Source organism: Peromyscus maniculatus, chromosome 8 (genome assembly GCF_049852395.1).
Source record: "Peromyscus maniculatus bairdii isolate BWxNUB_F1_BW_parent chromosome 8, HU_Pman_BW_mat_3.1, whole genome shotgun sequence".
Classification (NCBI taxonomy): domain Eukaryota; kingdom Metazoa; phylum Chordata; class Mammalia; order Rodentia; family Cricetidae; genus Peromyscus; species Peromyscus maniculatus.
This window is the reverse complement of record NC_134859.1, coordinates 107,551,317-107,579,019: the sequence shown is the minus strand read 5'-3', so window position 1 is coordinate 107,579,019 and position 27,703 is coordinate 107,551,317. Positions and strand designations below refer to the sequence as shown.

General features: G+C 44.7%; 1 protein-coding gene and 1 pseudogene across 3 annotated transcripts in view; both read right to left on the bottom strand.

Moving 5' to 3' along the window:
* The window catches only part of Rptor (regulatory associated protein of MTOR complex 1), a 348,484-nt gene that overhangs the window by 303,912 nt on the left and 16,869 nt on the right, over positions 1–27,703 (bottom strand). The window lies entirely within an intron of this gene.
* LOC102926545 (serine/arginine-rich splicing factor 3 pseudogene) lies at positions 3,532–5,052 on the bottom strand (annotated as a pseudogene).

Sequence of the window (27,703 nt, the reverse complement as noted above, 5' to 3'; positions counted from 1 at the left end):
GAGTAAACCGTGATCACTTTCCCCATGAGGTAAGAAGCAAGTTAAGGAGGCCTCATTCTGCAACACTATTCCCCCTGCGAGTCGGACAGAGATTTACAGAAAAGGAAAAGAAGGGAGGGGAGAAGGTATAAAGTGGAGGGAGAAACTGCCATTATCTGCAGAACACTGTGAGTCTGTTTACAGAAATCCAAATAATACGTAGACAACACTCTGTATTCCTAAGCAACAAACAAAAAAGGTAAAATTTCTAGGAATTATGCAGTAAAAGATGTGAAGGACCTCTACATGGAAAATTTAAAAGTCTCCACCGGAACCGTCTATGAGAAACAGATTTACTCGGAACACAGGTATAGCCCCACTACCTTTCAGGTCCTCAGTGGAATTTAACTACTGACTTAAGATTTGTGTGAAAATAAAATGCAAAAGGGCGTAGACAGTGAAAGACAATCCATCAGGACAGCTTGCTTTCTCAGATTCCCAGAGCAGCTTGGTGCGCCCAAGGCAAAGCCAGGCGGATGCCACAGACAGGAAGCAAAGGTACATGGGTCTTCTCAGGGACAAATGACGCTGGCCTCACCTCACCCACAGGCAAAGACACGTTTATTAAGCACAGCTTGGCTCTGTGATTCATCCTCCAAGCTGGGTGGACACTTCCGAGTGACAAGGACATCACATGAAACAAGGACTGCCTAGGCCCACTGAGACTTACTGTCACCCTGATAAGGGGCTAAATATAAACAGCAAAACTATGGAGCTCCCCGGCATTTGGGAGACAGAAGCAGGTGGATCTCTGTGGGTTCCAGACCATTCTGATCTACACAGTTAGTCCAAGAGTCCAAGCTAGCCAGAGACCTTGTCCAAACAAACAAACAAAAACAACAACAACAAAAAGCCTATCAAGCTTTAAGAGATACGGGAACAAAATTCTGACCTCATGGTGGGAAGAAAGCTTAGCTAACACATGAGCCCCAGAAAACCTAAGTATATACAGATCTTGGCAGCAGAGCTTGTTTCTGTTTATCAAGAGATCCTGAAAAAACTAAAATCTCAGACTCCACAGTGAGAGAAATTTATATTACAGCACTTATCAAAAGGTGACCCTGGGTGACTGCATCACAGACAGCACTAACCAACAGCCAGAGAGCTTGTAAAAAGCATTCAAATCATCGTCACAAAGACAGGCTACAATGGAGACCCTCCACTACGACCCAGCATCTCCTTCTGCTATGACCAAGCCAGCTGTGACTGAGTCAGACACTGCCATGCTCACTCAGCATTTTCTCAACAGCCAAGAGATAGACATGACCCAAGTGTCGAATAGCAGGCAAACAGGCAAAGGAAATGTGGTTTATACAGACATCAGATGTGACAACCGAGCCACAAAGGAAATGTGGTATGTACAGACATCAGATGTGACCGAGCCACAAAGGAAACTCGGTGTGTACTGACATCATATATAACCGAGCCACAAAGGAAATGTGGTATGTACACACCATCAGATGTGACCAAGCCACAAAGGAAATGTGGTATGTACAGACATCGGATATGACCGAGCCACAAAAAAGGAAATCAAGGTGCAAGAACACAACAACCTGTAGGGCATTATGTTCAATGAATAACCAGACACAGAAAGATAAATACCACATGACCTCACTTTCATGTGGCATGTCAAACAATAAGAATTTGTAGTGGCCAAATTTGTAGAGGCTGGGGCCTGGAGAGCTAGGGAGACACTGGTGGATAGCACCTTAACACCGAGGAGTGAGTTTTGAGATGCACTGCACAGTATAGCCACTGTAATCAGTGGTAACGTCCTGCCTTTGGAAGCACTGAGGAAATGCTTGGATTTTGCTGTTTTGTGCTGTTGTTGTACAATGCTTATTTAAATCCAGAGCCTTCCACATTCTACATACCAAGCAAGCATTCTACCCTGAGCTGCATCCCAGCCCACAAAAGAGATTTTAAATGTCTTTGAGTAACAGTTATTTATCAGAGTGACTCAATCACTCCAGTGTACACATACAATCAAACATCATGCCCCATAGAACAATACATTTAAAAGAAAAAATTTAAAACCACAACAGCATACCTACTCACAGGGATGACCACAGTGAAAGTAACAGTGCTGCTGGAATAGGCACCCAGAACCACCCACACGGCCTGCCTGCCAGTGGAGGCCCAGGAAGTCAAGTAGCCTTGCCTTTTAAAACCAAACCCTGCATCTCAGAAATTCCAGTTCCTGGCAAATATCCTCAAATACTGTGCCCTAAGCAAAGGTCACATGAAAATATTTCTATCAGCATTACCAAAAACATACAAAACATGCAACACTGTGGGACAAAGGACAGTATGGCTTATGCTTTCGGTGGGTCTCTACAGGACAGGGCAGGGCAAGGCAGGGACCCCACAGCAGGGGCAAGAAAGATGTCTCAACAGTTAAGAATACTGGCTGCTCTTTCAGGAAGTGGGTTCAATTTCTAACACCCACATGGAGGCTCACAACCATCTGTAACTCCAGTCCCTGCGACCCAATGCCCCCTACTGGCCTCCACAGACATTGCACACATGTGATAACAGACTAAACACCCAAACACATAAAATACCTAAAATTCCACACCCGGCAAAGCTATCAATCGTATTTAAAGAAGAACTTATAAAACTGTTAAAGAACTAAGGCAGAGCCAGGCATGACCAGGCACACCAGGCAGTGCACATGGCCTGACCACAGTCCCCTGCTGCTGTCCCGACCCTCCTCTCACTGTGTACTGCTATGTGCATCTTTCCACAGATGTGACACATCACTTTAAATCCAGGAAGGTTAAAAACAGATGAAGCCGTCTCTGGTAACAATGTTTTCATTCCACAGACATTGGGGGGAGGGGGGGACAGCTCCTCACTAAGCATTCTGCCAAGACTTTCAAACCACTGTGCCTGCTACAATTGCTAAGATCTGATGTGAGGCATGAGGATGTCAATGTCAACAGAGGAAACCTTCCAGCCAGACTCCCCAAAGCGTGCATAGCACTTCAACACTGGAGCTTGCAATCTGTGAAAAGGACCCAGGTGTCCTAAGACAGGAATATGCAAATATAAACAGGGACAAGAACAAGAAAGGGAAACAAGGGAAGGCCGAGTGTCACCTGTAAACATCCCCGCAGGCCCCACTCAGAGCCTGAAGCAAAGCCCTGGACCTGGAAGGAAAGGGGTGACCATGTGCATACTGAGTGAAACTTAATTCTTACTGCTTTCTGAAAAGGGAACAAAGGGCTGAAATTCGGTCATACAGAAAGTGAGATGAAAAATAAGACAACCACATCTTTTTTTTTTTTTTTTTAAACTGGGCAGGATCTAGGTTTATTTCAGTCTATGAAAAACTAAAGTTCAAAGCAAATTCAATCTTGCTTAAGGGAACATTGTAAAGTAACACTTCTTGATATTTCATGCCTCCTAGGATCCATTTGGAACCATAGAGAATTACATCGTTGTGTGTCACTGTTCCAAGAGACAAAACAAATTTGAACAGCTAAAACATCTTAAAAATGCACCAAGCTTATGAAGTCTCAAACAAACTTGAATTTCCTGTACATACTCCTGTCAAATGAAGTTCTTTCCTGTACATCACTTCTTTTGCAAACTGGTCTTCTACTTCCTTTCATTTGGCCTAGATCAGCTACGAGACCTAGAGAAGGATCAAGGGCTTGTGATTTCTCTCGTGAAACAGAGACCTTTCTCTTCTCCTATCTCTAGAAAGTGACCTGATCCGGCTTCAAGAGAAGCTTCTCCTTCTTGGAGATCTTCGCCGAGGTGGAGGATGACAACCCCAGGAAGGAGGTGGGCCATGATTCCAACTTCTTTTTTCACCATTCGAAAGTTCCTCTCTTACACGGCAGCCACATAGTGTTCTTCCATCTAGCTCTCAGACAGCATCAGTGGCATCTCGGGGATCCTCAAATTCAACGAACGCAAAGCCAGGAGGGTTTCGAGCAACCCACACACTTCGGAGTGGTCCATAATAGCCAAAAGCCCGTTCTAATTCAGTTTTGTTCCCATTGTTTCCAAGATCACCTACATACACCTTACAATCTAATGGACAGGAATCATGATGCATTTCGAGATCCTGGGTTCAAACAGCCGAAGCTCAAATCCCAACACTCTGACAGGCCCACCCGCACCCTTCAGGATCTGCTTCTGCAGATGCTCTCCGTTCCCTGGCATCCACGAAATGGCAGGACAACCACATCTTGAAGGCAATGCTGCCCAATGTGTTACCTGAGACATGACAGCATCTACGTAGGGGATAACCTGGACAGGTAGAAGGCAGCCAATCAGTTCAGCAGGTCTCAATTTAGCAAAGTCTGTGACAAGTCACCTGTGAATTTCTGTCTCTCAGGCTCAATTTCAGAGAAAAATAGGCCTGTGTAGAGCTGGCATCTGCAGGGAGAGCAGGCTGGGTAAAGCAGAAGTTAATGTATGGCTTCCCAGTCGAACCACACAATTAAACCCGTGCCAGAAACAGAGGATTGATGCCCTCACAGCCTCTGCACGTCCTAGCCAGGCCCTCCATCTGCCTGAGTGCTGAGTGCCACTGACACACTACAAACAGCAGGATGATCTATGCCGGAACATCGGCTCACAGCCTCAACTGAGAACGGCCTCAGATGCCTCCAAACAGGAATGCTCCTGTGAAGGATGAGGAGTAGACTGCATCTGAACCCAGATTATGGGGTTCAGTTGAGAGCTTTGAGAAATACTACAAACTTTAAACCTCTGCTCAACAAAGATTTTCTCCACAGCCATTCTAATGCTCTAAAATCCAAACCAAAAATCATTCTATATAAAATGTCTCATTTCTCCCATATGCAAACAGCCCTGAGTAGAATTCATTGTAAGAAACACAGTTGAAGCCAGGCGGTGGTGGTGCACGCCTTTGATCCCAGTACTCAAGAGGCAGAGGCAGATGTATCTCTGTGAGTTCAAGGCCAGGCTGGTCTACAGAGGGAGTTCCAGGACAGCCAAGGCTACACAGAGGAACCCTGTCTCGAAAAACCAAAAGAAGAATGAACGAGGGAGGGAGGGAGGGAGGGAGGGAGAGAGAGAGAGAGAGAGAGAGAGAGAGAGAGAGAGAAGAAACAATTGCCCTTAAACTATGTAGTTATAGACACACACACACACACACACAAAAAAAAAAAAAAAAAAAAAAAAAAAAAAAAAAAAAAAAAACCACAGTGCCAAGAACAGGACCACCTTGCCAAGGCTGACACACAGGCAGAGCAGAGCCTGGCGCACACACAGCCCCAGGGCTTCCAAATGCTGAGGGGAGACAATGAGCTAAAGCACTGAATATGGAAGACTGTTAGAGAATCAGTTCTTCCTCCATCGCTCTGGCTTCCTTCTCTGGCTTTCAGCATCCATTCCCGGGAAGTGGGCAGGGTGGGGAAGGATGAAGAATCCAGCCACCACAGTCTCATGCCTGCTCAGTATTTTATGAATCCATATAAATGACATGTAGCTCACTCTGAATGTCTGAACTCTGGTAACAACTTGTCAGTAAATACCCAACATGCCTGAAATCATTTATTTTAATAAAGTTTCATGACTCACCAGCTACCAAAGCCTTGATTTAATTCAAAGTTCAGAACATAATTCCCATTTTCTCAGGATAAATTTTTTTTCTAAATAAATACTAGATCAAAGTAGCAGCACAATGATGGCATCCATTTTCCACAACTACAGAGAAGTGACAGGCCAAATGCTGCCATCAGCTGCCTCTAGTAAGGCACAGATCACGGGAACTGGGGAACACTGAAGGAAGGTCTGTCACCATAAGGGCAGCACCCTCCCAGCCTCCTCACTCCACCTACTCACCATGGCCACACAGGTTCCTGAACAGGAGCCTCTCCCACGTGGGCTGGAAAGCCTCCACCAGGCTCTTTGGCTGATTACTCATGACTCACCCTATTAGAGTTTGCCATTTCCTTACTTTCTTACTTTAGTTCCCCTGAGTTCTGACCTTAAAAATCAAAGAAAAAATGTACACGTCACAGCCCTCCTGAGCAACTCCCAGATGAGTAGAAGCTTTCAGTAAAGTCTCGACAAATGAAAAGTAAACTTCAGTAAAGTACACCCAGGATGCTAACCATTTCCCTTCATGACTGAGAGAGACTCCAGCACTCAGGTCAAAACAACTATGAATCTAAAGATAAGACACACCAAGAAGACCTGGCTCCACCAGTATTGCCCACTTCCATCTCACATGCCATCACCAGCTGGAGCCAATCCTGTGCAAAGCAGCAGAAGCTGGGAAGTACCCCTCCATCTCTCTGGTAACACATGCCGAAGCAAAAGTCCTGCTCTCTACTCACTAAAGTCCAGGAAGAAAAAGCTAAATCTCCTTTGCTTGCTCAGAGCCAACAATCTGGAAAGGGCCCAGGCACTCTAGGAGGGACAATCCCAAGAGAGCATGTGGCTCTGCTTTACAGCATCCTTCTGCCAAGCAAGGGACTCAGTATCTTCCAGAGAACAGGCTCCAAGTTACTCTGTTTGCACCACACAGCAGAAGCCAATGCCACCACCCAGTTCTACAGAGGAACAGTGCAGGACAGGGAATACAGATGCCTGCTCCAAGAGCTTCCTTCTAGCCTACTGGCACCCAGCAGGCAGGAGCAGCACTGTGGATACAGACTGCAGGTACTATCACGTGTTGGAAGTCCTGATGCATTTTCTAAATTTAAAAAAAGAAAGAAAAGACAGAGACTTAAACTATCCCATCTTCCTGCTGTTGCCACTGTAAACATATAAGGATCAGATATACATACCAGAGGCAAGAGGGAGCAAGGATCAGAGCAGGTGAGGATACCAGGCCCACAAGGACTAAATTCTCAATGATGGGAAAGAAGCAACTCCAAGGTGCCAGGGACTGCATGAAGGAAAGGGGAGGAACAACTTGGTGGCAGAGCCTCTGGAGAAGCTCTCATCAGTTGTGGTAAGCAATGGTGGCACGACAGCCTGTTCTGCAGGAAACTATGTGGGTAATTCAAGGGCCAATCATCCAAGGCCACAAACCCAGGAGTCAGCTAAGCTCTCTAGATGTGCTCCACTTGCTGTCCATTTGCCCTATGTCAGTCATCCTCTGCCTGACACAGAAACCCCCTATCTCCTGGGTCAAGCTCTAACAACAGCCAAGTCTGCCCCAATGAGGGGTTTGCAAAGTAGCCTCAAAAGCCATCCCCAAATGGAATCCTAAATGTTCAGAAACTGCTCTTCTAGCCCAGGAGAGCACCAGCAGATCTTTCCAGGAACCTTCCCTGATCTCTGCCACTTGGTACAGGATCATTTCCAGACCGCTTGGAAACAGTCTCTCGAGTCCCAGTTCTGGATGCTGCTCAAATAGAAGGTCCAGGAAAAAAGGTTCTCCATCCACAGATTCAGTGCACAGAAGAAGCAAGGCATGTGCAGCAGGGCGTTCTGTCCGCCTAGGCAGGGGTTCCACATTCAGTTTAGAACTCCTCCCCAGTGCTTCTCACACACTGTCGACTGCTTAGCCGCAGCTGTGTAACTGATCCAGAAAGTGGAAGGGAGGAGCAAAAGTGAAGAGGAGGAAGAGGAGAATAGAGGGGGTGGAGGAAGAGTCTACAGCAGTGGTTCTCAACCTGTGGATTGTGACCCTTTGGTGGGGGGAGTTGAACAACCCTTTCACAAGGGTCACCTAAGACCATCAGAAAACACAGATATTTACATTATGACTCATAACAGTAGCAAAATTATAGTTATGAAGTAGTAATGGTAATAATCTTATGGTTGGGGTCACCACCATAATGAGGAACTATATTAAGGGTTGCAGCGTTAGGAAGGTTGAGAACCACACTGCACTACAAGCAGGATGTTCAATATAACATACCAGTCCATTTCACCATACTCCCAGACACTTCATACTTTCAGTCATGTTAATCATGGTGCTCATGCCCACTCGGTTCCTGTACTTTCCAATTTCCTGTCATCAATGAACTTGATCAGTACACTTCCAAATTCTTGCCCATAGAAATGACAAAGGGCTGAAGAGGACAAGGTTAGGACAGAGTCCATCATCTGAGAGATCCTTCCTCTCAACCCTAAGATTATTGTTCTTAGAATGTTGTGGCCACAGAACACCTAGTATTAAGAACCACACTGCTCAGGGCTCAATGGAAAAAAGTTACTTTCTGCCAAGTCCTGCGACCTGAGTTTGACCCCTGAAATCCACATGCTAGAAGGGGGAGAACAGAAAACGAAGTCTTACAAGTTGTCCTCTGACCTTCCCACATGCGTGCCGCACACACCTGCACCACTGCTATTCACAAATAACTAAATAAAATGTAAAAGAAAAAAATCACATTGTTCACCCTCCACAACTGCTCAGAAATAGCCAAAGAACATAGGGAAGTGATAAAAGCATCAATGAATGCCTCATAAACTTACACAAAACTGCTCAGGGTCAAAACGAGAAGACTCAGCAGGTAAAGATGCCTGCCTCCAAGCCAACATGGTCTACAGAGTGAGTTCCAGGCCAGCCAGGGCTACACAGAGACCATGTCTTTAAAAAAAGAAAAAAGAAAGAAAGAGGGGCTGGAGAGATGGCTCAGAGGTTAAGAGCATTGACTGCTCTTCCAGAGGTCCTGAGTTCAATTCCCAGCACCCACATGGTGGCTCACAACCATCTGTAATAAGATCTGGCACCCTCTTCTGTATACATAATAAATAAATAAATCTTTAAAAAAAAAAACCAAATAAGTCAACAAATAAGTCAATAAATAAATAGATAAATAGATTAATTTAAAAAAAGAAAGAAAGAAAGGGAGGGGGAGGGAGGGAGGGAGGGAGGGAGGGAGGGAGGGAAATGGGAGGACCAAAGGGATGGAGGGAAGAAATAAACAGAAATTTGGACAGTCTTCTCATGGGGGTAGGGGGTGGGTTTTCCCTGTATATATGTCTGTGCATGACATGTGTGATGTGCCTGATATCCTCAGAAGTCAGAAAAGGACAGTGGATACACTGGAACTAGAATTACATACAGATGGTTGTGAGCTGCCATTAGGTAGCCAGTGATCAAATCCAGGTTCTCTGGAAGAACAGCCAATACTCTTAACTGCTGAGCCATCTTCTCCAGCCCCTCTCCAGCCCCAAGTAGTTCGTTATTTTCTTTGCAATGCCCACCTTGGCATGCTAGGCAAATGCTCTGCCACTGAGCTACATCACAGCCACTCATAACATTATTTAAATTATTGAAAAATCCAGAAACAGCCTGCCTAGCAGTAGAAATGAGTTCTATACATGACAGTTACCCCAATAATAAAAGTATATAATCCCAAAGAAATTCCCCAGACAAAAGACCTGAGATCAGGAAAAATCCTGGAGTAAGGAAGCTATGCTCACACATGGTGGTGACCAGCTCTTGCTTTTCCAAATTGCTATGAAGAAATGATTTTGAAATTCTAGTTCTAAAACACAGAGCAGCCGGCCATAGATGTGGCCCATGGCTCTACACAGCATTGTCAGGAGTAATCCCACAGTTCTAATCTTTGGCACTAAATCATTGTCAGAGTAAAGGCTAATCTAAAAAGCTCAAGCAGAACTTCATTGTAATCTTCCTGACTTCACTTCACTGCCCGCAACCATATCTAGGAAGAACATGGTTGTGAGTGAGAAAAGTTAAACATTTCTCAATTGCATATTCATAGACCTCTTTGAAATATATTAATTCCTCCCCTTGTTTTTAAAAGAGCACACACCTTTAACCCCAGCACTCTGGAGGCAGAGGCAGGCGGATCTCTATGAATTTGAGGCCAGCTTGGTCTACAGAGCAAGTTCCAGGACAGTCAGGGCTACACAAACAGAACTTGTCTCAGGAAAAAAAAAAAAAAAAAAAAAAAAAAAGGGACACTCCCTGTGAATGTCCTGGGTGTGCATAGTTAACATGTAGAAGGACATAAGGTGGGGCTCTGAGCCTGCCTCTTGGAGAAAGAGAAGGAAAGCCCCTCTGCCCATCTCATATCCACACACTTTGCTAGCTTTGGGCAGATGTATGATGTCAATGTAGCAAACTCATAGTCTTCATGATGGCTCCCAAGGTAAGATGAGACTCAGTGCAATCAAGCAACAGCCTGCAGGTGACTAACAAGTCATAGCAGGAAATCTGTTCTGACCTTAGCTATGACCACTCCCTCGCAGGAAGGCTGTGTGCAAGAACACTTGAGGAAACACATAGCAAGACTAACCTGCTGCTGCCCCCACAGTTCAAGTGCACATAGAATGAAGGCAGAGGCGGACTAGATGCTGCTGCAACTCCTGCTTCCTCTTTAAGAGAACTTTCTCTTGTGCCCTAGAGGAAGGCAGGAGGGCAAAAGAAGGAACTCAATGCATTCCTTTCTGTCAAATTGCTTTCCCCTGCGTCCCCAGCTCCTTTCTGCTTCCAGGAGCAGGCAAAAGCACCAACCTCTGTCCCTACCAATGAATGGGACAGGCCCCTCTCTAACTTCCTTGTTCTGGCCCTGGAGAAACGGGTGGCTACCTCCTGCTGTTGTCTTTTCTTTCAGCCTAAAATCCCGACATAAAGCCTCTGGCTGACATGCGCAGCAGGTTTTCTGCCATCTAATACATCAACTCAGACAGAGCTGAGACCACATAGCCCAAGACTGTCCTGTCACTTGTACTGGGTAGCTGATAAAATCTGCTGATCAGAAATCAGGTGCCCCATTTCCCAGAATACTTCATCACTTTAGGAACAGCTAGGCTGGGTACAGGGGGACACTGTGCTGCAAATCCCTTCAATCCTTAGACCTCCAACTTCTTCCTTGAGCAGTGCCAACATCACATACCTAATATGTTACAAGATGCCCTCCAAACCAGATGTAAATGGTTAAATATGGACTAATAATTAAAAATCAGCAAAAGGAGAGGTGCTGAGGAGATGTCTCAGTCAGTAAAATGTTTACCAGGTAAGCATGAGGATCTGAGTTCAATCCCCAGAACCCATGTAAAAAGCCAGGTATGGTGGTGTGTGCTGTGAGATAATGCTTTTGTACACTGGTTTAATAAAATGCTGATTGGCCAGTAGCCAGGCAGGAAGTATAGGCGGGACAAGCAGGCAAGGAGAATTCTGGGAAGAGGAAGGCTGAGTCAGGAGATGCCAGCCCACCATCTAGGGAGCAGCATGTAATGGCACACAGGTAAAGCCATAAAAAAAAAAACGTGGTGACACACAGAGTAACAGAAATGGGCTGAGTTTAAGTGTAAGAGCTAGTCAGTGATAGGCCTGAACTAATGGCTGAGCAGTTTTAATTAATATAAGCCTCTGTGTGTTCATTTGGGTCTGAGCGGCTGCGGGACTGCAGGACTGTGAGAGCCAGATGGGACCAGTAAAACTTCAGCTACAGGTGTGCGATTGTAATCACAGTGCTGGGGATGTAGGGACAGGTGGATCCTTGGGGCTCACTAGCCATTCAGCCTAACCAATCAGAGCACTCCAAACCACCAAGAGTATCTATCTCAAGAAACATGGTGGGTGGCACCTGAGGACTGACACCCAAGGTTGTTCTCTGAGTACATGTGTGCACCCACACACACAAAATCAGTAAAAAGAACCTGGGAATGGAACTCCCTAGTAAAACATTTACCTATAATGCACAAAGCTTTAGGCTCAATCCCAAGTGTAGGCAGACAGGGAGGAAAATGTTGCAGAATATTTTTTATACTATGTAAAGATGTGTCACTGTGATTGCTTTAATAAAGAGCTGAATGGCCAATAGCTAGACAGGACAAAATAGGTGATATTTCTAGGGAGAGAGAGAAGTTGGGAAGAAAAGAGGTGGAGAGATGCCAGGGAGACACTAAAGAAGTTGGACATATGGTACAGAGTACAGGTAACTGAGCCACATGGCAGAACATAGATTAATTTTAAAAAAAAAAAAAAGGTTAATTTACGTTATAAGAACTAGTGGGACAAGCCTAAACTAAAGGGCAAGGTTTCATAATTAATAATAGGTCTCCATGTCATTATCTGTGGACTGGTGGTCCCAATGAGAAAGTACTAACTACTACAGGAAGACAACAGAAGTGTTCATTAATATGGAAGAACTATGTAGGTAAATATTTTCTAAAGACGCAGAAACAGAACTGTAGAGACACCCTGATGACAGCAGCATAATACACTGGGAAGCAACAAGACAGATGCCTCCACAGCACAGGAACCGTTCTCATACTGTTTCATTATCGCTATTTTAATACCACTGGCTTTGATTTTTAAACCTATGATACTGATTTCTTGGCTCTGTTAACTTTTTTAAAGGTAAAAAGAATGAAGCAACAATCTGGGATGTGAAGATAACACATTTCTGAGTATGAAGTGGTGTAGAGGTCCCCAAAACAGCTTGACCACATAGCTGCCATGACAGGCTTAGAGAGGTCCAGACACAGCTTCTGGCAGGCAACACCTAGACCCAGGAAGAGCCATAAGCTAATCCCACCCAGTGGGGCCTGCATCTAAGAGGAAATACTTGACATTCTAAACATTCCCTAAACCCCTAGACAAATGTCAACCAATCAGGGTCTTGAACCCTGGAAATCCCCTCATGCCAACCTCTGCTATGATAACCCCACCCTGCCTGGGCTCTGGGCTCTGCTCTCGCCACTGTGTCAGAAAGACAAAGAGACTAAGCTCAGAGCTTGAAGATAATAAAGGCTCTTTGCTTTTACATGCGGGACTTGGTCTCCATGGTGGTCTTTTTGGGGTCCCCATGGTCTGGCATAACAGCGGGACAAAAAAGGAAGGATCAAAGGAGAGGAGGTGAGGGAGGGTTTGGGAGGAACCAGCTTGGACCTGACAGGTGTGGGAGTTCGCCGCACTAAGAAGTAGACATACTATGGGGAACTTTCAGGAGTACCTGGGAGTAAGTGGGAAGCACGGATGTCAGAATACTGCAATGCAAAAGAGTAATCCTGTGTCAACATCAACATTTTACCAGCAAGAAAGTACACTATGAATTCTGAACTCAAGAAACTGGAGCCTATGTCTTTCCTACACTTTCCATTCACTTCCTATTCTTACCAAGATAGGCAAACAGCTAGGAGCAATTCACAAAGACCTAAGCTAAGCATCCCCAAGCAGAAACTTGAAGAAACAAAATGAATAGAAATTGTGTTATCTACAGTAATGATGACTACAGTAAATATTTTCCTTATTAAAAATGTGATCAAATATCAGGTCTGTTGGCACAAGCTACTGGAAAAGCTGAGGCAAGTGTAAGGCCTGCCTAGGCCAAAGTAAGTTCAAGTCCAGCCCTAGACACTTAGTAAGACCCTAGCTAAAAAGAGGGCTGGGTCTGTATTTCAGAGCTAGAGTGCTTACCTGATTGTCAGGCTTAATCTTGACTGTCATCTTGACAAGATTGAGAATCACCACTGAAACACACCTCTCTGGGCATGAGGGTGTTTCCAGAGAAGTTTAATTGAGGCAGAAAGAGCCACCCCACCCCAGCTCTCTGAATATGGGCAGCACTATTCCATGGGCTAGAATCCCCAACTGAATAAGAGAGACAGTAAGGCTCACAACCACATCTTCTTGGCCTTCTCAGGTACCCACACTCCTGGCACACATTCATATAGATACACACATACACATAACTATATCTTTGTTGGGCATGGTGGCGCAACACTTGGAAGGTATACACAGGTGGATCTCTGTGAAATGGAGGTCAGCCTGGTCTACAAAGTTCCAGGACAGCCGGGACTATTACACAGAGAAACTCTGTCTCAAAAACAAAACAAAATAAAAAGGTGACTGTGGTGGTTTGAATAAGAATGGTCCATATAGGCTCATATATTTCAATGCTTAGTCACCAGGGAGTGGAACTATTTGAAAAGATTGGAAGGACTAGGAAGTGTGGCCTTGTTGAAGGAAGTGTGTCATTGGGGGTGGGCTTTGAGGTTTCAAAAGCCCAGTCTCTCTCTCTCTCTTTTCCTTCCTGCTCCCTGTGGATCAGAATTTAGAATCTCAGCTACTTCTCCAGCTCCATGTCTGCCTATGTGCTCCCCACCATGATGGTAGTGGACTAAGCCTCTGAAACTGGAAGCAAGCTCTCAAGAAGTGTTTTCTTTTGTAAGAGTTGTCATGGTCATGGTGTCTCCTCACAGCAACAGAACAGTAACTAAGACAATGATCCAAACTGTGATACACTGCCTGCAGAAGCAAACAGGGACTCCATGTGGGAGCAGACACCCTCTTCTCCGGTTCCTCCAAACTCACAAATAATTTACAACAACACGAACAGTGAGCAAGAATAGCAAGCCAGCATAGTGGCGTGTGTCTTTGATACCAGCACTTGAGGGGTCAGCCAGAACTCAAAAGGAAAAGAAAGGATGAAGAAACAGCAACGAACAGGACTAAAATAACTTCAGGAATGATGTTCAACATGAGCAGCAAGCACAAGACCCAAAAGCCAGACGACAGAACTGCCTAGTAACCAAACGCTGCCTCCACAGGACTCTGCACACCTTCAAACTGAAGGACTAGAGAACAGGATGATTTTTTAAGTAAACTAGCAATAAATACAATTTGTAACAATGATTAAAAACTGAACTGGAGAATTACCTGGAGTCTAGAAGGGGGATTCTGATGACAACAAGCCAGTAGAGAGAGAAAGGGGAGGGGCACGTACAACAAAGCAGGAGGAAGAAGGACAGCACAGAAATAGATGCAGAGGCACGCTTACTCCTAACAGAACTTCAAAAACAAGGCTGAGGATTTGGGGGGTGACAGGGTGGGGGCGGGACAGAGTCTCCTGTATCTCACACTAATCTTCCCTAACTCTATATAACCTGTAATCTAAGGATGATCCTGAACTCCTGATCCTCCTGGCTGAGCGCTGAGACTGTAGGTGTGGCCACCACACCAGGTTCTACCATGCTCAGGATCAAACCCAGGACACTTCAAGCTTCCTGAGCAAACACTACCACATGAGCTACATCGTCAGCCCAGATTGTTTTGTTTTTCAAATTGATGGAGGCACTAATTCATAGACTCAAGAAAGCCAGTAAATTCAAAGGTAAAATGGGCAGAGATACCCACCCACCCTGAGAAAACACAGGAAATGTCCTGAGAGCAGCGGGGAGAAGTCGAGCCAGCCAGCATGGAGAGAACTGCCCAGCCAGCTAGCCAGGCCCTTCATCTCATCTAAGACAGTGTCTACATGTCTGTAAGAAACGTCAGTCTAAAACATCAGTCCATGCTAGGGAAAATATCCTTCAAGAACCAGGGCTGAACAAAGATATTTCCTGAGTAATAAATTTGACATCAGCAAGCCCTTGTGAGAGGAAATTCTAAAACCTTCCCATTAAAATGAAGAATCCGGGCAGTGGTGGCGCACGCCTTTAATCCCAGCACTCGGGAGGCAGAGCCAGGAGGATCTCTGTGAGTTCGAGGCCAGCCTAGGCTACCAAGTGAGCTCCTGGAAAGGCGCAAAGCTACACAGAGAAACCCTGTCTCAAAAAACCAAAAAAAAAAAAAAAAAAAAAATGAAGAATCCATCGAAAAGTCTAGAAAGCCAAAAAAAAAAGGTGGAAGGGGATGGGGGGGGGTGAGGGAGGTGTAATAACCAAAGACCAAAACAAACACACACCTCTGGGACGTGTGCTGTCCTCAGTGCTCCTCTGTGCTACCTAGACAGCTTCACAAGGGAAGGCAATGGCTACTTCAGAAAGCAAAGCTAGAGTGAGGTCAGATACTTTCAATGCATTTTTCTTAAGGACAAATAAGGTGTTAGATTTAGGACTAAATAAAAAGATTAATTGCTCCAATTAAAAGATAAAAATCGCCTGGTGGGGTGGTAGTGAAGCTCACCTTTAATCCCAGCACTTGAGAGGTAGAGGCAGGCGGATCTCTTGAGTGTAAGGCCAGCCTGGTCTAAAGAGGTCCAGGACTCAAAAAAAAAAAAAAAAAAAAAAGAAAGAAAGAAAAGATAAAAATCAGCTGGGTGTGGTGACACATACCTTTAATCCCTTTCAGCACTTGGGAAGCAGAGGCCAGTAGAAATGAGTTTGAAGCCAACCTGATCTACATAGTGAACTTCAGGACAACCAATGCTAAGTAGAAAGACCTGTCTCAATAAACAAACACACAAATCAAAAAGATAAAAATCATCAAGCTGTTTTTGAATGTAACTAATAGCTGTTTACAGAAGACATATGAAGCCCAAGGATACAGAAACCCTGACCTACATAAAGGGATGAAAGATTCGCAACCCAAACCCAGGCAACAGCGAACTGTTTGGGGCCTGGTGTTAATGAGGCCAGAGAGACCCGAAGGAAAGAGCATTGTTAGGGGTAAAGAGAGCCACTTTCAAATGACCCAGATTCCAACTCTCCAAGAAGACCTGGTGGTTCTTAGTGTGTATAACCTAACAGCCTCAAAATAAAACCACAGCTCAAGCAGGAAACACTGACAAGAACAACCTTGTGTGAGGGTGCAGAATTTTAAAACTTAACCTTGTACAAGTCAATGCAACAAATTTCATTGTTAGTGGTCTGTAGAGCAAGCTGTTGACCCACAACACTAGGGGGCGCCATCCACATGTAACAGTACTGTCCACAGCTGCTCCTAGCCGTGAGTGCACCTGCCAAGGATGGCCCTGCTGCAATCACAGATATCCTACAATAACAAGCAATTAATAAGTCAAAATGCATTCTAGAAATTCTCACCTATGCTACAAATTACAAAGCAGGCCAAGTGTGCCTGTGCTTACTGATAATCCCAATACACAGGAGGCAAAGGCAAAAGGATTCTGGGATTGAGGCCAGAACATGCTACGTAAGGAAACCCCATCTCATAAACACAACAACAAAATATTTTCAAATAACAAGTTAATTAATTCAAAGTGAAAAGCAAAATAATCTGAAATGAACAACAATATCACCATATGAAAACGTAGACCACAATAAAACAGTCACTTCCCAGAACTAAACACAACCTCAGGAAAACAGATGGCTAGAGACTGACACTTAGTCCACCTTGAGAATCAAGCCAGGTAGTGGCTGGGGCAGGATTTCCACACATTTGAGGTGAGGATGGGATGCATCAAGAGTTCCAGGCCAGCCTAGGCTACAGAGTAAGACCCTGTTTAAGGTATATATATATATATATATATATATATATATATATATATATATATATAAAATATATCATATAAAATTGCCTCCTGTGTATTGGGATTATCAGTAAGCACAGGCACACTTAGCCTGCTTTGTAATTTGTAGCATATATATTTATAATACATAGTATTATAAATATATTATAAAATATATATATATAATATATAATAAAAAAATTCAGCCAAGCAGTAGTGGCCATTAGTCCCAGCACTCCAGCAGAGGCAGGTAGAGTTCCAGGACAGCCAGGGCTACACAGGAAATCCTGTCTCAAAAAACCAATAAATAAATAAATGGATAGATAAATAAATAAAAATAAATAAATAAATAAAAGCCTAAATCAAGGGAGCCAGCAAGGTAGAGGTGGGTAAGGCACTTGCCGCTATGCTAAGCCTAACGTCTGGGTTCAATCCCTAAAAGCCATGTGGTGAAATGAGGGAACCAACTCCTTCAAGGGGTCCTCTGACCTCTACACATGCACAAATAAACAAATACACTGTAAAAATTTTTATTATTATTTTATGTGTATAGGTACTTTGTGTACCATGTGGGTGCTTGGGACACATGGCTCTTAACCCTGAGCCATCTTTCCAGCACCATTTAAAAAAAAAAAAAAGCCTGAATCAAAATTTTTAAAAGCTTTTATAAGGCACACTTACATGGCTTCTCAGGCCAGTTCTAGCAGGCATTCATGGAGCTGTATTGGGCACTGCTAACGCACTACAGCTCAAGAAATAACAAAGAAGCTTGACCCAGGGGCTGGAACAATGAACAAATGAACAGCTCAGCAGTTAACACTGGCTGCACCAGCAGCACCCCATCAGACAATTCAAATCCATCTGTAACTCCAGTTCTAAAGGACCTGACACCTCTTCTGGCCTCCATGAACTCTGTACACACATAGTACACAGACATACATGTAGGCACACACTCATGAACTTAAAGTAAAAATAAATAAATCTTAAAGCCAGGTGGTGGTGGTGCACACTAATTAAGCTCAGCGTTCGGGAAGCAGAGGCAGGCAGATCTCTGTGAGCTCTGTGAGCTCAAGGCCAGCCTGGGATACAGAGCGAGATCCAGGACAGCCAAGGCTAACACAAAGAAGCCCTGTCTCAAAAAACCAAAAATAAATTAATAAATCTTAAAAAGGGAAAAAGGCCAGCCATGAGGAACATAGAGAGTGATGCTCTGGAATGCCCCCAAGATGAACAGAGGAGCTGAATGTGGGAGCCAGTCGGTAACCTCATGTGCTCTTAGCTCTGTAAGAGGATTGAAAACCTACAAGAAACTACTTGCATGTCTGCGCTCACAAACCACCTCCCCCGGCAGCGCTACACACCCTGTACACCTGGGAGGGGCAAGAAGCTATGCACACAGGCTAACTACAGGTGGAGATGCCAATGATGCCGGAGTAAACCACACACAAAGCCAAATGTATTCTCATATGCCAGCAAAGTAAGAAAAACAGCTTTAAAACCTGTTGAGGGGGATGGGGAAAAAGAGAGAGGGGGTAGGGTATGGGAGAATATACTCAACATACAATATATACATATGTGGAAGCTTGAAAATATTTTACAACTTTAAAAGAGCTGACATATTTTTAAAAATGTTTTTAAATAGCTTAGGAAACTATCAAGATTATATCGAATGCCTAAATAAATTTCCATAAAAGACAGACAACTCCTCTGCAAGGAGCCTATAACTCTCCTCAGGGAAATCAAAGGCCTGGTAATTCCACTTGGACCCAGAGATGAGCCACAACACCCACTCCACCCTGTGACCCGGGGCCCAGTGCAGTGTCAACCTAATGCCACGGCCTCTCTGACCATGGCACGCTTCTTCTGCAACCCACATGAAGTTCAAGAACAAGAACAGCCCAAGGCTTCCAAAGCCGCCTGAGGGGGGGGGGCTGCCTGCGAGTCCCATGACATACACAGGCATCACGAAGGCATCCCCACACACCTGCAGGAACGCAGACACTGCAGAAAAAGGAAAGACACTTTTCAGCAAAATTTACTAAACAACTAGGTATCAGAAGACACAAGGAAGATTAGACCCCTCTTATACAATGTGTGTGCTAATGACTTCAACAGGGAAGGTAAACTAAAAAGCCGGATGATAATCCAGAAGTTACCCTCCTGCTCTCAGAATGGGGAAGCAGCTCCCAGAAAGATACAGAAAGAAGACAGCTCTTCAACTGGGAAGGAAGAGCTGTACCTGCTCATGTCCTCACTAAAACTGAGACTGTAAAAAGGGCCCACGAAGACCAAAGAGTCAAGCTCTGTGTGGGAAGTTGTTCACCAATACCTACATACAATGTAAATATTCCTAAAGTCACTTGAAAAAAGACAATAGAAAAAATGGGCAGAAGAGTGGAGCAGGTATTTTAAAATAAAGGAACAAACACAGTTAACTGGTACCTAATCACCCTGACCCCATTCTGCTTCACGCACTACAATGTTCAAGAACATCCACGTTCAGCACAAGGCAGGTGAACTGGGATGGATATACACATGTAATGGCACACACTCCTCAAAACAGTAAGATGCTCCTGACAGAGGAGATGATGGATGTCAGGGCAGGAGGTATCAAGGACATCCAGGCTGCTGAGAGAGCCCCTTTTCTGAAGACAGCATGGGTTCACAAATGTTCCTTTTATAAATATTGATTGATACGGAAATAGAAATTAAAAAAGAAATCAAGTAAGGCTAGACCAGCCCTAATTTTAAAATAAAGCAGGTGTGGGGGCAGCAGGTGGTGCACGCCTTTAATCCCAGTACTCAGGAGGCAGAGTCAGGTGGATCTCTGTGAGTTCAAGGCCAGCCTGGTCTACAGAGTGAGATCCAGGACAGTCACCAAAACTATACAGAGAAACCCTGTCTCGAAAAATGAAAAAAAATAAAATAAAATAAAAAATAAATAAATATATAAAGCAGGTAAGTGAAATGAGCTGTTGGACAAATCCTTGCAGAGGTTGGTAGCTGCAAGCACAAGATTTGTACATTTAACTAAGCCCTTAAGATGGCAAGCAAATCCGAAACTCTGAGACTGTGTGTGATGAAGGGTTCAGTCCAGAGCTACCACAGCACCAGAGAGGATCTGAGTCTTAAAGCATAAACCCTCCTGAATGTTCAACAATCACTTCCGCTTCCCCTCTGATCTGCCAGCTTTACAAAGACACCCTCCCAGCACACCTACTGCCCCATACAGGTCCTTCTCTAGAGGAAGATGGGGCCTGGACTCTGGACCGGCATCTCCTCACCTGAGAACCATGAACTGAATCCTCCAGATTTTAGTCTGTGAGATTCATTTGGTACACTACGCCACCTTAAACTTTACTGCTATAAGCTATAGGCTACAAAGTGAAACACCAGGCCGCAGAGAAGGCTCAGCAGTTGAGAGCACTGGCTGCTCTGGCAGAGGACCTGATTCCATTCCCAGCACTGACATGGTGGCTCACAACTACCTGTAACTCCAGTTTCAGAGAATCCAACATTCTCTTTTGACCTCCACAGACATCAGGTACACATGTACATGGTATGTACATTGCATGTACATATATACAAACACTTAAAACACATAAAGTAAAAAATAAATTTTTAAAAAAAGTGAAACCCCACTGAGGGCAAGTGAGGTCCAAAGAAGCCCAGTACAGCTTATTAGAGAATCAACCACTCTAACCTATCTAATCATAAGTGATGTGACCTATGTCATTAATCCACCAAAAACTACTTACAAAAAAAACAATAGAGCACCTGCAATCCCAGTACTTGAGAGGCTAAATCAGGGGGACTGCCTTGAATTCAAAGAGCCTAAGCTACCCAGCGAGGCCCTATCTCAAAACACCAACTAAAAACACAAAGCTAGAAAGAAAGAGGGAGGGGAGGAAAGAGGAGAGGAGAGGAGGTGGTAAGGGGGAAGAGAAGAAAGCCGGGCAAAGACATCTTCAGCCAAACAGAAGCTGCAGAATGCTGCAGCAAACCTGAAAGCTCCCATTCTCCAGACTGAAGGAAGATGCTACATTCAAATTCAGCTACACAAAGAGAAGAAACCTGAACACAGAAATATACAGGAAATACAAAAGACACTTTCTGATTTTTTTAAATGTTTAAAAAAATCAACTGTTTAATAATAAAATATTAACATTATTACAGGGCTTGAAACGTATAGAGTTAAAAAATACAACATCCACAGCAGAAAGATGGAGGGTAGAAGCCTGCCACTGCACAGCTATGGTGTCGCTACAGTCATGTAACAACCTCAGCGGGTTCATGGTTGACAGTGAGACAGTTAGGAAGTAACAAGGGCTGTTTTAGGGTAGCCTTTTCTTTTACAACTAATAAATACTAAGCCAATCCCAGGGGCTGGATGTGAGGGACAGAGCACTCATCTAGTACCTGTTAGGCCCTTTGTTCTGTGTTTGATAAAACAAACAGCCAAACAGCAACAACAACCTTACAGCACAGGAAAGCATAAAGCTTCACAAATACCATTCTCTCATCACTATATTCCATCCTTAGGTGCATATCTTTCCACAAACTCTTCCACGGGTAAGCAGATGTTTCGTGTATATACGCACCTTCTAAAGGACACGAGTGGAATCACAGTCCATCAGTCTCTTCTGAGTCTTGTTTTTAACTAAAAGTCTACTTTGGGAAGCTCCCAGACTGCACATGGAACAAAGAGCCCTCACTGTCCTCACCACTGCACCAAGGTCTGCTGTACAATGCACCACAATTTAAATAATGCCTTCTCTAGAAAGGTAGCCCGTTATTGGAATTCAACAGATGCCAAGAGAAGGAATGGTGCAATAAACATTCCTATAAATAACTGGGATAAAAACCAGTTTCATATTTTCTTAGATTCATTATTCCTAGACTTAGGCTCACAATTGTATAAAGACAATTGCATAGTCATTCCACTTATGAAAATATTCATATTACTTTCAAAACACATCTCTATGCATAAGCCACCAAATGAAGGAAAATCATCTACAGAATCAACTATAATCTACTTGGCATAAAATTCTTCCCCATCAGGGACAATCTGACCGAACTTTTTCAGATCTGTAACTAAGTGAAAATTATTCGTAACTCCCAGCAACAAACAGATTACCAACAGAGTGTGCTATCTGAAATCAGGAGAGTCAACAAGACATTGGCTCCACCCTACTGTATCTATTACACAGACACAGCAGAGCTCATGCCACATAGACAACAGAACTAACACTAATGCAGAGCTAACTGCAACCTTGCTCATCAGGACCAAGAGTCCTAGGGATCTGGGCCAAGGGAATTAAGTGAGCCCCAAGCACACTTGGGCTTCCCAATAGCAGCATGGTGCATACACAGCAGCACAGCAACACATCACCACTGTGATGGTAACTGTCCCTGTCAACTTGACTGGATCTGGAATCAACAGGGGACACAGTTCTAGGAGTACGTGTAAAGGGTTCCAAAGAGGTTTAATTGAGGAGAGAAGACCGGTTTTGATTGTGTACAGCACCATCCTACAGCTCTAGACAGAAAACCAAGAGAAAGCCAGTAAAGCACCAACACTGGTCTCTCTGCTTCCTGACTGTGGAGGCCATAAACCAGCGGCCTGACACTTGCAGCCATGCCTTCCTCACTGACTGTACCCTCAAACTGTAAAAACCTTCCTTCCTTAAGTTGCTTTTCCAGCTATTTTGGTACAGTAATGAGAAAAATAATTCTTTCTTATAGCCACTGATCACATGGACATCATATGATACCTTCAATCACAGTCCCTAGCAAAGCCAAGGGGAGGCTCAAAGAATGTAAATCAAACCAAAATTCTGGAACACGGTAACAAGATCGTAGGTTTTGTTATAGAAAAAGGAATTGTTGCAAGGGTTAATGGAGGAGCCCAGCAATCAGAGTAAGGAAACAAAACCCAAATCTAGGTTGTAGGCAATGTGATTCCAGACCCAATTCTAGGATTCAGAGAGGTCAGTGGCACCCAGGCCCCACTCAACATGAGAGCTGAAGGGTTTCCTATGTAAAGTTCATTTCACTCAGACCTGGGCCAGATGTCCTTGAGGCCACCTGGGGAGAGATAAGCACAAGAGTAAGAAAGAAGCCAAGATATATCAGCAGCTTCTAGAAAGCCATGTCAGAAGCTGGGGAGATGAATCATCTGGGAAACTGCTCCCTGGACAAAGATGAAGACCTGAGTTCAGTTCCAGAAAAGGCCTGGCACAACCAGCCTAGCTGAATCGGTGAGCTCAGGTTCAGTGAGAGATCCTGTCTCCAAAAAGTAGCAAAGGGTAACTAAGGAAGACATCCAACATCAGCTTCCAGCTCCCACATGCATGCTCAGGTACACATAGGCACACACATACACATGCAACACACACACACACACACACAAAGCATGTCTAGAAATTTCTTATAGTAACATCTGTCAAACACAAGGCTAACTCACAAGCCAAAGTAAAAAAACATTCACTTTCGTAGATAAAAGAACAATAACAACCTCACTATTCTGACTTAGCAGACACTCAGACTATGGGGGGAGGTTGTTTTGTTTTTGAGGCAGGGTCTGACTGGAACTCACTATACAGACACACTAGCCTCAGACTCACAGAAATGCACCTGCCTTTTCCTCCTGCATTCTGGTATTAAAGGCAAGAACCACCATACCCACCCCCAAGATTGTTTTAATGAACATGGGGACACATGTCTGTAATCCTAGCTAAAGCAGAGGGATCACAAGTGTGAGGCCAGCCTGGGCTACACAGCGAGACTCTGACCCACCACCCAAAGTGAAAGCTATTATTGGCTACCTAATACTTGTACGATGACTTGCAAGAATCAATTCACTGTGTGTAATGTTCACACACTGACTTGTGGGGACTATGTCATAAAGTGCTTATTGGCACCCATTCAACACACTCAGATAGGGTTAAGTTGGATCTCAGAACTCCTGCCCTAGGCCAGAAAGGACAAAGACATTAAAAATAAAAAATAAAATAAAAAAAGAGAGGGGAGGGGCACAAACACCTAAGCTATCCAGCTTGGTATTCCTACTAGGAGGGGAGCCACCAACTTCTGTCCCTCAGCCTGGCATAGCATGCCGCGACAGGGAGTAGTGCCTGCTCTGTTTATTCTACTTACTCAATCACATTATCTCAGCCACCACCCAAAAATAGAATGGGGCCATTACCTTTGCCACACTGAGCATGTAGACAAAAACACAAAAAGGCTCAAGATAGTAAAAGCCCTCAGAATAGTAAGATGACATCATATTGGCCCTGGTGTCGAGCAGTCCCAGGTCCTCCACAACTGTCCCATTCAATCTCTCCAACTGCACTATGTGCCAGGTGGTTTGAGACCCACTCCACAGACAGGTGAACAAGGAAGGGACAGCTAGCCAACCAAAAAGCCACCAGCTTAGACCAAGATCAGTCAGACACCAAAGTCCATTCTTAAGATTGAAAACCTCTTCATTCTCAGAAAAACCTGTCACGATTGTCTTGACAAGGAGGAACGGGATTGGTAGGAAAGCTGTGTGCTGAAGATGGTAAGAAGCAACACGGGGCTCCCAGCAGCCCCAGGACTTGTAAGCAGCATAGCTTGAAACTTGGCCTCCTGGCTCTGCCACTTAATGGGAAGAAACTGCTGAGGTGGCTGCCTCCTCTATGTAGTCTCAGTTTATCCAACTAAAAAAAAGTGCCTGCTGGGATGTTCTGTTATGAAGGGGTCTGGCTCAAGGCCACCCTTCCACCAAGAAGAACAGTAAGCCCCCTCTCCATCCTGCCCTCAGCAACCCTCAACCCCTCCTTTCTAGGTCCTCTAACCCCCTTGCTGGCTCTTAGGCAGGGAAACATTTGTCACTGCCTCCAGCACGAGCCATGATTCTCCTCCCCAGGTCTGTTGCACACACACACACACACACACACACACACACACACACACACAGAGAGAGAGAGAGAGAGAGAGAGAGAGAGAGAGAGAGAGAGAGAAAGACAGACAGACAGAGAGACAGAGAGAGGCCAGTCAGGTGAAAGAAACCCAAAACAAAGAGCACAAGAAACTCTAAATCCAGGACAGTGGCATCCTAGGTTGGCAGGGGTAGAGAGAAACACACAGAGAAATCAGGACACTGTCAAGTCCAAAGAGAACTCAAATTCCCCAAAAGGCAGCAATACCCCCAAAATGACAGTCTTGGCTCAGCTTGGATTGATGATGGAGAGATAAAAGCCAACAACAGTCAGCATTCCTCAAGAACCTGTGAAATGGGTTCCCACTGGCCAGAAAGATCCACTTCCCTTGACACATACCTGTAATACATATAAAGCCCAAGGCTAACCTCCAAGGCTCCTACAACCCTATAACACACACCTGTTATGAATGTGAAAGTTCCCACATTAGCCTTCCCCACTATGCTAGCTCCCAGACTGTTCCAGATTACAACTGTTCTCTTATACAGCAAGATCTCTCTCCCCACCGCTACCCTGTTATCCTCTCCTGCTTTTCTCCTTGCTAGTTTCGCCACTCCTAAGAGCGAGCCTTGACAATTGCCAGTCTGCTGTAACCACGGCTGCTCTGGACTCTTCCAGATACCTCTGGCTGTTCTCTCTCTGTCTCATATCTACAAAAAAAAAACATCTCCCCAAAGATGGAGTGGTCATTTTGGTGTTTCTTCACTTCACCCTCACTTACACACACCAGCCATATGTCTTACTTAGCCGAGGGACTGGTAGGAGTTTGCTTTGTGGCATTCACCCAGCACTTTTTTTTTTTTTTTTTTTTTTTTTTTTGGTTTTTCGAGACAGGGTTTCTCTGTGTAGCTTTGCGCCTTTCCTGGGACTCACTTGGTAGTCCAGGCTGGCCTCGAACTCACAGAGATCCACCTGGCTCTGCCTCCCAAGTGCTGGGATTAAAGGCGTGCGCCACCACCGCCCGGCTCACCCAGCACTTGTAATGTATGCAATATCTTTACCAAACACAGGTGCTTAAGGTCTTGTCAAAGAGACCCTCTTTGCAACCAAGAGAACCTAAGAGAAGCATCTAATCTCAAGATCAAACTGAAAACTGAGCATTTCCTTAAAATGTTTCTTTCCTTTTTTGTTTGTTTTGATTTGATTTTGTTTTGTTTTGTTGGCTTTTCGAGACAGGGTTTTTTCTCTGTGTAGCTGTCCTAGAACTCCCTGGGTAAACCAGGCACTCCCACTGTAAACCTCAAACTCACAAAGATCTGATTGCCTCTTCCTCCAGAATGCTGGAAATAAAGGTGTGAGCCACCACTGCCCAGCTTAAAATGTTTCCTTTAATACTTCTGTTCAAAAGCATCACCCACACCATACTTCCAAAGGCCTTCCTCCTAACCACTCAAATCTCTCCCATGTCCCTACCTAACTCCTTTCTGCAACCCCTCACAGACTCCTGGCTGTGCCCCATGTTAAACTGAGTTAGCATACAGTCCTAAGGAACTATGCATGGCAAGTTCCTGTCTCATCCAGCAACCAAGCCAGTGTGCAAAAGTCCTTTCCACTTCTTCCCTGGGTCGTAGACTGGATCTACACCTTCATTCCCACAAAGGAGCTGGTACAACTGAGGGCACTTATAGGAATCAATAAACCAGGAAAGACAGAAGCATGTCTGAGGAGTTCCTGTAGCTGCAAACTCCCAGGTCAGTTGCTAACACTATGGTGGGTGCTCAGACACTGGCAAACAATTGACTATCTCCTGCCTCAGTTTTCTCCACTGTGAAAGGGCTGCCGTGGGAAGGAAACAGACTGTTACTAGAAAACTCCTGAAGGCCCCCTGACCCGATGACCACCATTCTCAGTCCCACCACCAACCCAGTTCAGGAAAGGAGCTGCAGAAGAGGCAAACCCCCACAAAAGGGGTCTTTGGTGCCAAGCCTTGAAGACAGACTGAGAGGTGGTTCTTGGCCCCACTGCCTACTAGGCCATGTAGACCAGAAACCCACTGTGGGAAAGTCCAACAATGAAGCACCAACACACAGCATGTTCTGGACACATGCAGCAGCAAAGAATAGAAGACCTTGCAGCTTGGCAACACCCATGCCAGGTGAACAGTAACTGTGACCTGGGCAAGGCATAAGACAACTGGGATAAAGTCTGAGTTAATATTTTTTTCTGTGCTTCTTTTCTTTTGTATTGAGGGGGTGAGGAGAGCTGCACGTAGATGTCTGTGCAGGCCAGAAGGTGTCAGATCGCCTGGAGCTAGAGTTACAGGCAGTTATGAGCCGCCTAGTATGGGTGCTGAAATCCAGACTCAGGTCCTCTAGACAGGCAGTAAGCACTAACCACTGAACAATCCCAACATCCCTCAATGTCTCGTCTCTCTTTGTTTCCTCCTTCCTTCCTTTTTTAAGATTTATTTTTATGTATGTGTATGCCTGTGTATGTATGCATGAACGGGATGCCCTTAGAAGAGGACCTCAAATCCTCTGGAATTGGAGTTATATAACGGTTGTGAGCTGTCATGTGAGTAATAAGAACTGAACCTGGGTTATCTACAAGAGCAGCAACTGCTCTTAA